Raw genomic sequence first — 12615 nt, 5'->3', positions numbered from 1 at the left:
TGGATTCGATCCCTCGCTAGGAAATGAAATATTTAATATTTTCATTTCACAGCTTTGGTAATGAGACAAAACGCGGCGTTGAACTCTGCCTTTCAACACACAATGTATAGAAAATACAGCGGAAAGTAAGGGAGTATCTTACATTAGGCTACCTCCGCTAGGATAGAGAAAAGGGATTTATTTTGTCAAGACACTCCGTTCTTCACTTCATATAGAACGGGGGTTCAGAAAGGGAAAGAAAAACAACTTAAATATAGCTTTTCCTCAAGTGTGGATCGAACCTGCATCGCGTTAATAATCAATACTTTTAGCACTGCGACACGGTGGCCTCAACAAACTTAAAATAATAATCTAAATTATAAAAAAGAATAATTACAGTGACGAAGATAAGAGCATTGTTTTTTATTAAAGTTCAAAACTTTTTTTTGTTGTATGTAACCACATGTAGGGTGTACGTTATTTATGCAAAAAGTATGAAATACGTTTTTTTTACACATAATTATATAGATGGAAAAAGAATATATGTTTTAAATTTCATTCCTTCAGTCTTTTACTATTTTTTTAACAATTTTTTTAAAGAATTAATAAGTTCAATTAGCTTCACGATATATCCTTCCCCTATAAGGATAGGCAGGGGAAACCTAGCGTTAAGACACTGTTCGCTACGCACCCCTCGATTTACAAGACATTCATTGCGCGTTGAATGGCGTTACCAAAGGGAAGAAATAAGAATTATTAATTCCCCCGAGTGGGCATCGAACCCACAATCCTCATGTTTGCAATCGGTCTCAGTTCTACTTCGTTCTCAAGTTTAATAAATTAGGTTACGTTCATTTACATTGGTATCGAAGCAAAAACAAAAAAGCTATATCGAACCCATTACCTCCGCAACAACAAAGTAATATAATACACATGTTTAAACTAACATTAAATTAAGTAATAATATATTTGCAAATGATGTACTTGTAAGAACTAAAAATAAGATATCCAGTATAGAATACGACTCCCGCGACGTTCACATGTTGACGATTTATTATAAAGTTATTAGATACAATATTCTCTCCCACCTACTTTTTAAGGATTAGATATTTTAAAAAACATTGCATTCATTTGGGGAAGAAATAAAACAGTGTCAAGACACTCCTCTTTCTGTCTAAATTCTCGATTTAGCTTTTTGTGAGGCATGAACTTTATGCATATTGTTTTATTGGAGTGGGCAAATGAGATTACTATGAATATAATCATTCTCTCAAGAAGGCAAGGCTATTATTTTTCAGCGAAAACTATAAAAGAGTATAATTTTCGCTCTTTAAGACATAGTACACATTGTTTATTCATAATGTTAATAAAATTAATATTCAATAAGTGGGATTCGAACCCACAACTACAATACAAGGCCATCGAATGTAATAACTAATTATATATACATTATTTATAATTAACATACTCTTAATATACCGTCGTGGCGAAGTGAATTCTCACTGGGAGGAATGTATTTTTTGTTCATTTCTTCTCTATGATAAATAAATTGCTGAGCTAAATTCCGCGCGCGCGACTTTCCGCCAATCACCACGAAAGCCTCCAGAATTCGGCCGAAATGGGGAGTGTCTTGGCACTAGGCTTCCTCTGCGTCCCTGCTACATGCAGGATACAGCATAAAGTTAAAAACCACCATTGTGCCCATAAAGTGTCGAACAAGTGAAACGGAAAACTTGTTCACCAGCTTTAATATGAAATATAATTTCGAAACTTTCATACTTTGTACGCTTAATGTGATAAAATACAAGTTTTTTTCGAATTTACCGATAAACCGCATTCCGATAAAGTAGTTCTGTAACTGTTCTCTTTTTTTTCGCTATTAATAATAGACCACTTTTTTAGTTTCACGCACTATCCCGCATATAGCAGGGTAGACAAAGTGAACCTAGTGCTAAGACACTCCGTATCATACGCACCGTTTATTTTGTGAGATATTACGTGTTGTGTGGCGCGTATTATATACAAGAGCATAAATAAAAATATATATATAAAAATAAATAATTCTCTCAAGTGGGGACCGAATCGACGACCATCGCTGTTACAGTTATGCTGTCCGATTCCGACCACATTGGTTACAAATTGCTTATATTTATATAAAATTTCTGAAGAATTTAGATCACCTATTTTTTTTAATGCTAGAATTTAATAGATATAGCCGTAACTTGTATTTAAAAGGAATTTGATTTAAAATGTCTTTCTATTTATGAGCGTTAAATTGTTATTTTAAACATACATGGACTACTTATTTTTTTGCTTTAATAATTTTAGACTTTAGTACTGCTATTTAGACTGATATACATATTTTTATTCATATGCAACAACGACGTATCTGCTTTTTTATACAAGTTTAATATACTATTTGGGAAAAGACTATTAACAGTTCGTCAGGTCTAAGCTGAGCTTTGCATTTGTGTGAGTGATTATATATATTGTAGATGTGACGTCACCCGTTAAGCCTCTTATACCGATAGCAGTAACACATTCAATTCATAATATTTAATTTTTGTGTTCGTTTGTTAAACTGAATGTTTTTATCAAATAACCCTGTTTTTTTTTCAAATAAAGTGATTTGATATAATAATTATAACAAATTTAAATACAAAAACAATTTGCAATACGTACTAAAAAAAATTAAAAAGTACGAATAATTAAAAATAACGTAATATAATCTAAAATATACAAAAGGACCACCACAAGTAACGAGCACGTGCGTTCACAACATGTGTTCCCGACATTTGGTAACGTTTTTTTTTTGTTTCTTGACAATACGTCGTCTATAATTTATAGTTTTATAATATATCCGACTCCCATTATATAATACTAGCGATCAAACCACGGCTTCGTCCACTTGAACTTATTGTTATATGTATATATTATAGCAAAATTATACAAAATCTTTATATAAATAGTAGCTTATACGACATGATAAAATATACTGTATCGATTTAAATTACTTGCGGGTCCGAACCCTGCTGAAAATTTAATTCTGCGTCGTTAAGTTACGCCGAGCAACACTTTCTCTTAATTTCTAACATTAAAATATGTTTTTCTATTCTAAATATAATAATGGCCACTTATGTCTGTGGACTTGTTAAAACAATAAAACCTGTAAAATATACTCTTAATGTCTTCAATAGGGTAGGTTCCGAAACGTTCATAGTTTCGACTGAAAATTGTCTATAAATTTGACGATTTTAATATTATTATTATAATGAAACTAATTCGGGGATTTTAGTGGAAATTACCGCAACTAGAACATCACTAATTCTCGGAAAGGCAAAATTTCTTGATAACAGACTGTGTATATTTCTATTATAATTTCTTGTTCATATTTATTTTAGGTTCACGCTGTGTTGCGGGGTAAGCAGGGGTTACCTGGAAAGCTAGTGTTAAAACACTTTGTTAATCATGACATAATTTCACGTCCAATCTAACACTACTTCCGATCAACTTTCTATACTTATAATAAAATTTAAATTTTTATAACTTATTTACAAAACATCGTGGGAAAGAGACAAGAACCACTTGTTAAAGATTAAAAAGTAAGATGCTCAACCGCAACCGGTCGGTGCCAGGATGCGTGCATCCGCTGGTACAGGTTTAGTGAGGTGAGGTGTAATAGCTTTGTTTTATATTACCTTTATAATATGTTACGAGTATATGTTGTGATAACGGTGTACGTTGAGAGTGGAGAACGGAGTGTTTTGACACTAAGTTTCTCTGCTTATTATGCTGTAAGCAGGTAACGGTGTGGAAATCAAGATTTTTGAAAGTTTGAAAAGTTTTTGGGGCTCTACAGAGAAAGGTCAACAAGGGAAAAGTGGAGAACATAGAGTCTTGACACATAGGTCTATCAGTCTCCACGGCTACATGCGAAAAGTTGTAAAAATCTAAAAAATATTTTCTTAAGCCGTGATAATTAATTTAGAATAGTCAGTAAATGAATCAGTCGGTATTATGAGTTTGTGAACCTAATATCGATTTATCGGGAGTTTCTGTAATGAGAAGTCGGCTATAAAATTAACTATGAAACTAAAGGCAATTTTTTTATGTACCTATCTGTCATGTGCCTATCTATATTATATTTATACAAATTTATATTAACATAATAAATCTAAAGAGTTTGTTTATTTAAACATTCGAATGTACGGAACTGGTAGCAATTAGATTTGAATAAATAGCCAATATTCATGACGAAATATATAGGACAGCCAACATTACGCTAAAATTACAGTGTATCCCGCATATAGCAGGTAGGCAGAGGTAACCTAGCGTTAAATACCGACGCTCTAAACGCATTGTCCCGTAAATTGGGCGGCGCATGGGGTACGGCCTAGGTTCCCTTTGCCTCCCCTGTTAGACGCGAGATATAATGTGAAGCTGCTACTATTTGATAAAATTACTACTGCACTACAATGATGTAAACTTATCACGTAATAAAATACCTTAATGGATTATTGTTTTTGACTGTGACCATATTTTCGATAAAGCGACGCCCCCTTTTACGTTTAAATCTGATATGTATGAATTATTATATTGAAGGCCATCGTGACTCAGTGGGAGAGTGTGTAAGTGCAAGGGTTGTGAGTTCAATTTATTATGACGTCGAGCTCCGTCACTAAATACACAATAACTCTAGAAAGTGGTAGAAACTTAATACTAGGTTCCTAATTCCTTCCTTTGCCTATCCAACTCAGTGCGGGATTAAGCGTGAAACTAAAAAAAAACATCTTTATGTGGAATATATAAAGAGAATTAAAATTAAAATTTTAACTACTTCTACTACTAGATAATAGCTGATTATGCATATTTTAAGGAGAAAAAAAATAGCTTGAAAAGCTTAAGTAACGAGGTTATAATATGCAAAAAGTTAACCTCCAAGTTTATACTAGAGGGAAAATGTATGCGAAATATATAGATACATATTATTTCGAGACGGCTTCTATAGGAAATATGTGGACATTTAAAAATGTACATCAAAACGTCAATATTGTCAGTCTTATGAGACAAGTCTTGTAAGCAGTTCTGGCACATTATCAAAATATCGTATCGTATCGTACAAATTGAGATATCGACTTAGGTTCTTCGTATTTTATATAGTTCAGAGATTCATATTTTATTTACTCCACCTTTCTCTGCTTTCCATTAGGATAGAAGGTATATATTATTTACTTTAAAGAGTACGACAGTTGTTGGTTCGATTCCCACTCGAGGAAATTAAACGAGGCTAAGCGCGGCGTTGAGTCCCGTCTGATAATCTGAGAAACTACTGACTCGAATTGACATATTATCAAATTAGGTGATAATATTGACCACAGAGTAAAAGCTATTATTTAGCGTAGCAGACAACCCACGAATGAAATCTCATATTCATATATCAGTCGCATTATCTAAAACTATGTCAACTTTAATTGAGTGACCGCCTACATTTGAAATATAAATATTATTCTAAAATAAATAAATTAAAATTCGAACTCACAATCATCGCTTAGTCACATTATTAAGCGATACACAAAGCCGTGATCCTAAAAGCGACAAGTTGTGAGTTCGAATCCCACCCGAGGAAATCGAATAATTAATATTTTCATTTTCTCTGTTTAGTAAGGAGACAAAGCTCGGCATTGCGTTCCGGCACTCAACACGCAATGCCTTCAGAATTCGGCGGAGAGTGGGTAACGAAAATGTCTTACTGGGAACTGAGTGTCTTAACACTAAGTTCCCAGGATCCCTCTGCCTACCCTACTATTTACAGGATACCAACCAATAAGTACTAAAAAACTAAATTAAATTGGTCAAATGAAAACTTGTAGGGTTTTATAATCAATACTAACTAAAGAGCAATATGGTCGTGATTGAAATCGTAAAAGTGCAGGAAACGAGAAGCTGTATGTCTTCCGCTGTGTTATATAAAAAAAGTTTATTAATGAGATTTTTTTCTGTTTTAGCACGCATATCCCCCATATAGCGGGTAGCCAGCGGAACTTAGTGCTTAGACACTCCTCTTTCTATCTCGCTAAGCTTGCGATATTAGCGAAAGTATTTCATATTTTCATTTCCTCGTCCTCGTCGTTTATAACGTGTGTTAATACTTTAATAGTTTGAACCAGAAAAAAATCAAACATTTTAACAAAACTACCTACCTATATTGTTTATAAATAAATCATTTTAGCAAAAAAATGTGGGTATATTAAGCTGAAAAAACAGTCTGTTTTAAGAAGTACACTCGCATATTGTATAGTTTACGATAGGTTTTTCTCTATTTACCCCGCAATACGTAGAAGATGCGTAAAGATGTATATTATAGTATTGCCCGATTGTAGATTCGATTCCCACTCAGGGGTAAGGTTATATACAACACATGTACACAAAACGCGATGTTGGATTCTGGAAACCAACAGTGTCTCGTAAGTAGAGAATAACATATTATAAGAGTGTTTTTTAACGTTTCATTATCATATATATAAAGATATTTTATTTACAATCAATGTCCAAATATTTTGATACAAATTTTAAATACGACATTTAAATTTGAAACTTAAAATATTTTTATTTCGTTAGTCTTTGAAATGGGCGGAAAGTGAAGAACGGAATACGGAGCCTCTTGTCACTATTTTATTCCGCCTACCCTTTAATAATTCATAGATGTAATAAAACATATGAAAAATTTTGGTTTTGCATTTATATGAAACAGTCATATTCATAATACATAAATATTTGATTATTATTACTTACAACCAATTTTAATATATGTAAAATATTTTGTTATATAAATTAAATAAAAAATAAGTTATTTTACTAAGCATTATACTAAAATTCCTTTTCATATAATAACATTTTTAGCACGTCCATTCTGACAGGTGTCTATATAAACGTATCGATTTTGTACTAAAAGACGCGTAATTATTTCGAAATACCCGCATTTATAAAATAACCTCAGTGGCAAATAATAAATCTACCTACAAGACATATATAATTACAATTATTCCTACATAACAATTGTATAATAAAGGAAAAAAAAATGAAATAAATTACCATTTCTAGAAAAAAACATCCACCGCCAGCCAAAATTAAATGCACTCACATTAAAAATGAACACTATTTGTTTTTCTCTGTATCAAAACGCACTGTATTTCACTGTACTCCGTCACTGTATGCCACAGGTGTCGAACTGGTTACTGTAACGCGACCGACCGGCTCGGCGTTTCAACGCAAGTGCCGGGGGTACGACCCCCCGGGCGGGGGGGTGGTCGGGGGGGACTAAGCCCTGGGAGCCTGCGTATCTCATTCGTGGCTGTAGCGTCTTGTATGTATAACGTTGGTGAAAATTTTTGATAATATGGTTTTTTATTTTGTTTTTATGTTTATGTAGGTTTTAGGTTATGATGTAATAGGTTGGTGGTTCTAGGTTCAATTCTTACTAAATCGATTTTACATATATTCATGTAATATACTATATGCATATACACAATAATAAGGAGATGCGTAATCCTTAAAAGATATAAATATAAATTTTTAGATTTTTGTTTCCTTCAAAATTTAATTTAAATTCATGATGTAATTTGTTTGTTTTGTTGATTTGATGTTTAATCGTGGGTTTCAATCCCGCTCATAAGATTTTGGTACAAATGTTTTTTTCCATTGTATAGTATCTAACTAATAGTATAAATATTAATACTTGACTTGTGCTTGATGGACATAGGTTTAAATTTCACGTTATTGTACATGTTTTTAAACATTTTTTATCCGTATGAACTAATTAGGCAAAACGGCGTTAGGTTACGTAGCACGTAATGTCACTGCTTATGTGAAAACTGTATTGATGTATTATTAAAGTGACTCTTCCAATTAAAATATTTTTAAGAATGTAGAAAAAATATAGATTAATGTAAATTAATTGGAATTTATAAAACCATTCAGAGTAAACTGCTGCTCTTAGCAAAGTTACAAATATTCTATGAAATAAACATTTATATAATGTATTTTTTCATAAAATATATATGATTGAAAGTAGTTTTATTAGACGCAGTGGAAGCGTTTTTGGTTATTGGTTCCAACTGATTCGGATCAGTGAATGAAAATCGTAATTATCTCCACTTTAGGCAGGCAAATACGGCGTTGAGCTCCGCCACTCATGTGCAATATTTCAAATTCGAGTGGAAAGAAGAGAGGCACCTGCCTTGAAACTACATTTTCACTTTTACCGCTTTGCGGAAAAAACTCTAAGCTGACAAAAAATAAATAAAAACTAATTTACCAATAAGTACAGTTTATGAAATACATTGTAAAAGAGGAATCCATTTAACCTGATATGGTTGTGAGTTCAATTTCATTACAGAGGAATGTCTATTTCTTTTGTCTTTGTTTTGTCTTAGTTTGTTACGCTTCACAACCTAAAAAGCTATACTTATAATGTATGTATATGAGAACAGCGATAAATTTTTCAATTTATCACGATACAGAAATATTTTATTACAAGACGCGGCGTTAAGTTCCGTTTCTAAACACGCAATATTTCTAAGCTTATATAATTCATTGGATGAGGAGTATCCTAATACACCTAGTATTCCCTCTGCTTTTGCTGTTATATGCGGGATACAGCGTAATGCAAACAAGTTGTGTTCCACCGTTCCTCTCAAGCCGTCCGAAGTGTTTTATCGGAGAACGTAGTGTCTTAACACTATTGTGTGCGGGATACATGTGAAGCTAAAAAATATTTATATAACCTACTTTAATTACCCTCTTTAGTAGTTTGTTTTGAAAGTTGCCCTTTGCCTACCCCGCTAACGGGATGCAGCGTGATATTACAAATATATATATATATTATATGTATATTCATACAAAACGAACTTACAATGATTTAATATAACGTCATTCAGTCACTCATACACTTTTCACGATGACATACAAAAAATGAATGAAAAAATGTATGAAATAGACAAACAATTTTTAATAAAAACCGTTTTTGATGCAGCGATATAGGAGTAAATTATTGTACAATACATACATACAGTGACCATACGTACATATGACCTAGTTCTTAGTTAAACGTTTGTGGCCGCGGACGGTGGGTGGAGGCTTTTAAATAGAATTAAGTGTATTTTTTGTCAATTCAATTAAGGTAGTTGCCGGTTTGATTTTTTGTTTTTGACCGACTTTTGATGGAAAAAGTGGTTATCAGTTTCACGTTTATGAATTGTATACTATTTGAATATGACGAATCTATTTAGGTTGCGTATGCTTGATAATGTGCTAAATTACCTTAGTATATAATACGTATTTACTAAAATTTCTTGAAAGCCAAATGTGAAGTCGAGATTTTTTTTAACTAGGTAGGTACATTTTTATTTAGGAATATTGCTTGCGTATTTCTTCAATTGCCAGAAATAATTCTCCATCTCAAAAAAAAGAAAAGAATGTTTTAATACCTTGTTCTTTGTCTTTATTGTCTTTAGCCTAACGCATCTAGCAAATAACAGCAAATATTTTGCTATTTATATCACTTTTACCTTTTAATGTAAATGAAAAATATTCCAATTCTTTCTAATTAATTTTGTATTAAAAAGTCTGATAAGTTATTTCAAAAATTTTAAAATCCCTCGTCGATGAGCTAAAGTTACGATGGTAGACGCACCTGTAGTCAAAAAAATAAAAAAAAGAAGCAAAAAAACTACTAGATACAAAAAAAATACTACAAACATAACTAATTTAATTTTTTATATAAAAATAGGCCTTAGTTAGCAAACTTTAAGGTATTATTTAAACGCAGATAAAAAGTGAGATTTTCTAAAACAGGTATCGAAAAAATAAAAACAAGTTGCGTGAGAACAAAAAATGCGATGCTACCTTAGATTTTTTAGAGTTTCACAGTAAAAGAATTTGTAAAGAGATTTTTACTCACTTTTAATATTTTCAAGGAATACAATTGTTTTTAATATTTTTTTTTGTGATATAGACAGAGATAACTTAGTGTTAAGACACTCCGTGCTCCACTTTTTATTTATTATCCAAACGCAGATTTTTTTACAATAATAATTAAACTAATTTTAACTTTGGATTAGATTTTCGGTCGTATTTGAGATATTGTATAGATAGTATGTGATGGAACTTAAATTTGGAAATGAAAATAATTGATTCTTCGAGTATGGGAATTGAATCTACACCCATCTTACTTTTAGTAAGGCGCTATCAAATATATCTTATAAGGAATCGTTATAAATTTCTATTTATATACGGTGCTATATTATTCATAGAAGCGGACGGAACCATTCATTTAAAAATTAAACTTACGCTTGATTTGATTTTTGACTTATCTGTTCTTTAAAGTGAACCTTTTTTCAACCGTTTAAGGGATGTTGATATGAGTTGTTTACATATTTATTGAGAGCTACTGAAATAAACCATGGTTTGAAAATCTTTTTTAAGTTCTATGTCTAGAAAAACAAAGAAATATGTTTTTTCACTCTCATTTATATGTTTGGATTCGATTCTCTTTCGTGGCAATGACAGATTTAAAGAAATTATATTATGATTTTTAAAAATAATTTTAAATATCACTCGGTGAATGAATTTTATTAATTAAAAATATAATTTCCCGCACATTTAAAATAACAATATAAATCGTTCCCTAATAAGAACCTACAACCAACGAATTCAATCACTTCAATTAGTAGACAACCAGTACAGTGTATACATAAATCTTGGAAAAGTTTAAAGTTTAAGTTATTTATAACATACAATAAAGTAAGAGGTCCCTTCTATTAGAACGTGCTATTATAGTATTTTAATGTCAATGGGTCCTTCACAAATCTAAAGTTCGCTCCGTTTCATTACGATTTCGATTGTAGTTAACTTTGTATGTATGTATGGGGTCACTTTGACCTACGAGATTAATAAGATTTGAATATAATGTTACTTATATATACATATATTATTTATAGCATAAAATATATAATAAAGAAAAAATTAAATGAAGTCAGCTTCACGCTGTATCTCGCACACAGTAGGGGAGGCACAGAGAACCTAGTGTTTAGACACTCAGTTCCCCACTTTCTTCCGAATTTGGGAAGCATAGCGTGTTGAGTGGCTGGGCTTAGCCTCGACACCAGAGTGAAGAAATAAAAATATAAATTTCAATAAATATTTCATTTCCTCGAGTAGAGATCGAACTCACAACCACGCTTTGTGCCCCTGCGCAACTATTGGCCTCAAAACAATGATTTTTAAAATGTTTGTCTGTTTGTCTGTGCGTCATGTTAATCTCATAAGGGGCTTAAAGATGGGAAAGTAAATAATTGTGTAATACGAGCGGATAGTCTCGAGTAAGTAGAAAAAGTCTGTATGTATGTCTGTCTATAGCAAGACGGAAATGCTTGAAAACAAAAAATTTTTTTTTTTTTTGAGGATCGAACTGACTCCTAGAGCAATGGGAGTATTAACTAAAATTACGGCCTAGCGGACCTATTATTTCTTTAGTTTAGAAAGTAGCACAACTCACGCCACAATTACTTAAAACGAAACAAAACAAGTTACTTTAATGATAGACGCCATTCTACATAGTTATAAAGCGTGTATACCTACGCTTAGAAATATTTCTAAGTTTTCAAATAATAGAATAAAAACAAGCTTTACGCTGTATCCTGCGAACAGCAGGGTATGCAGAGGGAACCTAGTGTTAAGACACTCTGTAGCCCACTTTCTGGAGGCATTGCGTATTGAGTGGCGAAACTCAACGCCGCGCTTTGCCTGGACACCAGAGCGAATAAATGGAAATTTAAATTTAGATAAATAATTATATAATTTCCTCGAGTGGGGATCCCTGTGCACTGACTGATCTCAAATAATATTATGCGTTTCCGTAATTTCAATAAATCCTTTCTAAGTGTTCACTAACGGGAGCCCCTTCACTGCCTGACTGGCCTGGCCAAGTTTTAACTTTTCAAATCCAGTAGTATCCTCTGCCTCGTCCGTCAGTTACTCAATAATAGAAGAGTTCGATATTCTCGCATATAATTAATTTAACCCTAGTTTAGTCAAGCTTCACTGAACTGGTCGTGGGTTCGACCCCACTTAAGGGATTATTTATAGTTATAGTTCCTTAGAAAAAGCGTAATATGACATTCTACTGTTCAAATGACTCTTAATAAATGTAAAATGATAAGCAGAATGACATTTATAGAGTTTCTCTCTAATGGACTGAGCTGTTTTATAAAAATACGTTTCTTATATTAGAATCTATACATATAAAACCGTCGTGGTGCAGGGAGGCCGTCGACTATGTGATCGTAATGCGTCGGTTCTGGGTTCGATCCCCACTCGAGGGAATGAATTATTTTTTATTAATATTTTAATTTCTTCGCTCTGACAACAACGCAAAAGCCCAGCGTTCAAATCCGCCACTTAACACGCAATGTCTAAAATCGGCGGGTAGTGGGGAACAGACTGTCTTAACACTAGATTCCCTCTGCCTACCCTGCTATGTGCGGAATACAGCATGAAGCTGAGTACTTATATAGAACTTTTTCGTAACTGTTTCGATCTGAACGCGAACAAACGGGATTTACGTTTTTTACTTGAAAG

General features: G+C 32.6%; 1 protein-coding gene across 2 annotated transcripts in view; it reads right to left on the bottom strand.

Annotated features, from left to right (window-relative positions):
* sns (nephrin adhesion molecule sticks and stones) overlaps positions 1-7241 on the bottom strand; it is a 177564-nt gene extending 170323 nt beyond the window's left edge. For both annotated transcript variants that reach the window (XM_085200068.1, XM_085199980.1), the window contains exon 1: positions 7072-7241. The gene's annotated coding sequence lies outside the window, so the exon portion shown is untranslated. The remainder of the gene's footprint in view (positions 1-7071) is intronic.
* Between the last annotated feature and the right edge of the window lie 5374 nt (positions 7242-12615).

This window comes from Heliconius melpomene, chromosome 1 (assembly GCF_056956725.1).
Source record: "Heliconius melpomene rosina isolate 202511_hmr_F chromosome 1, ASM5695672v1, whole genome shotgun sequence".
Classification (NCBI taxonomy): Eukaryota; Metazoa; Arthropoda; class Insecta; order Lepidoptera; family Nymphalidae; genus Heliconius; species Heliconius melpomene.
This window is presented reverse-complemented; position numbering and strand designations above follow the sequence as displayed.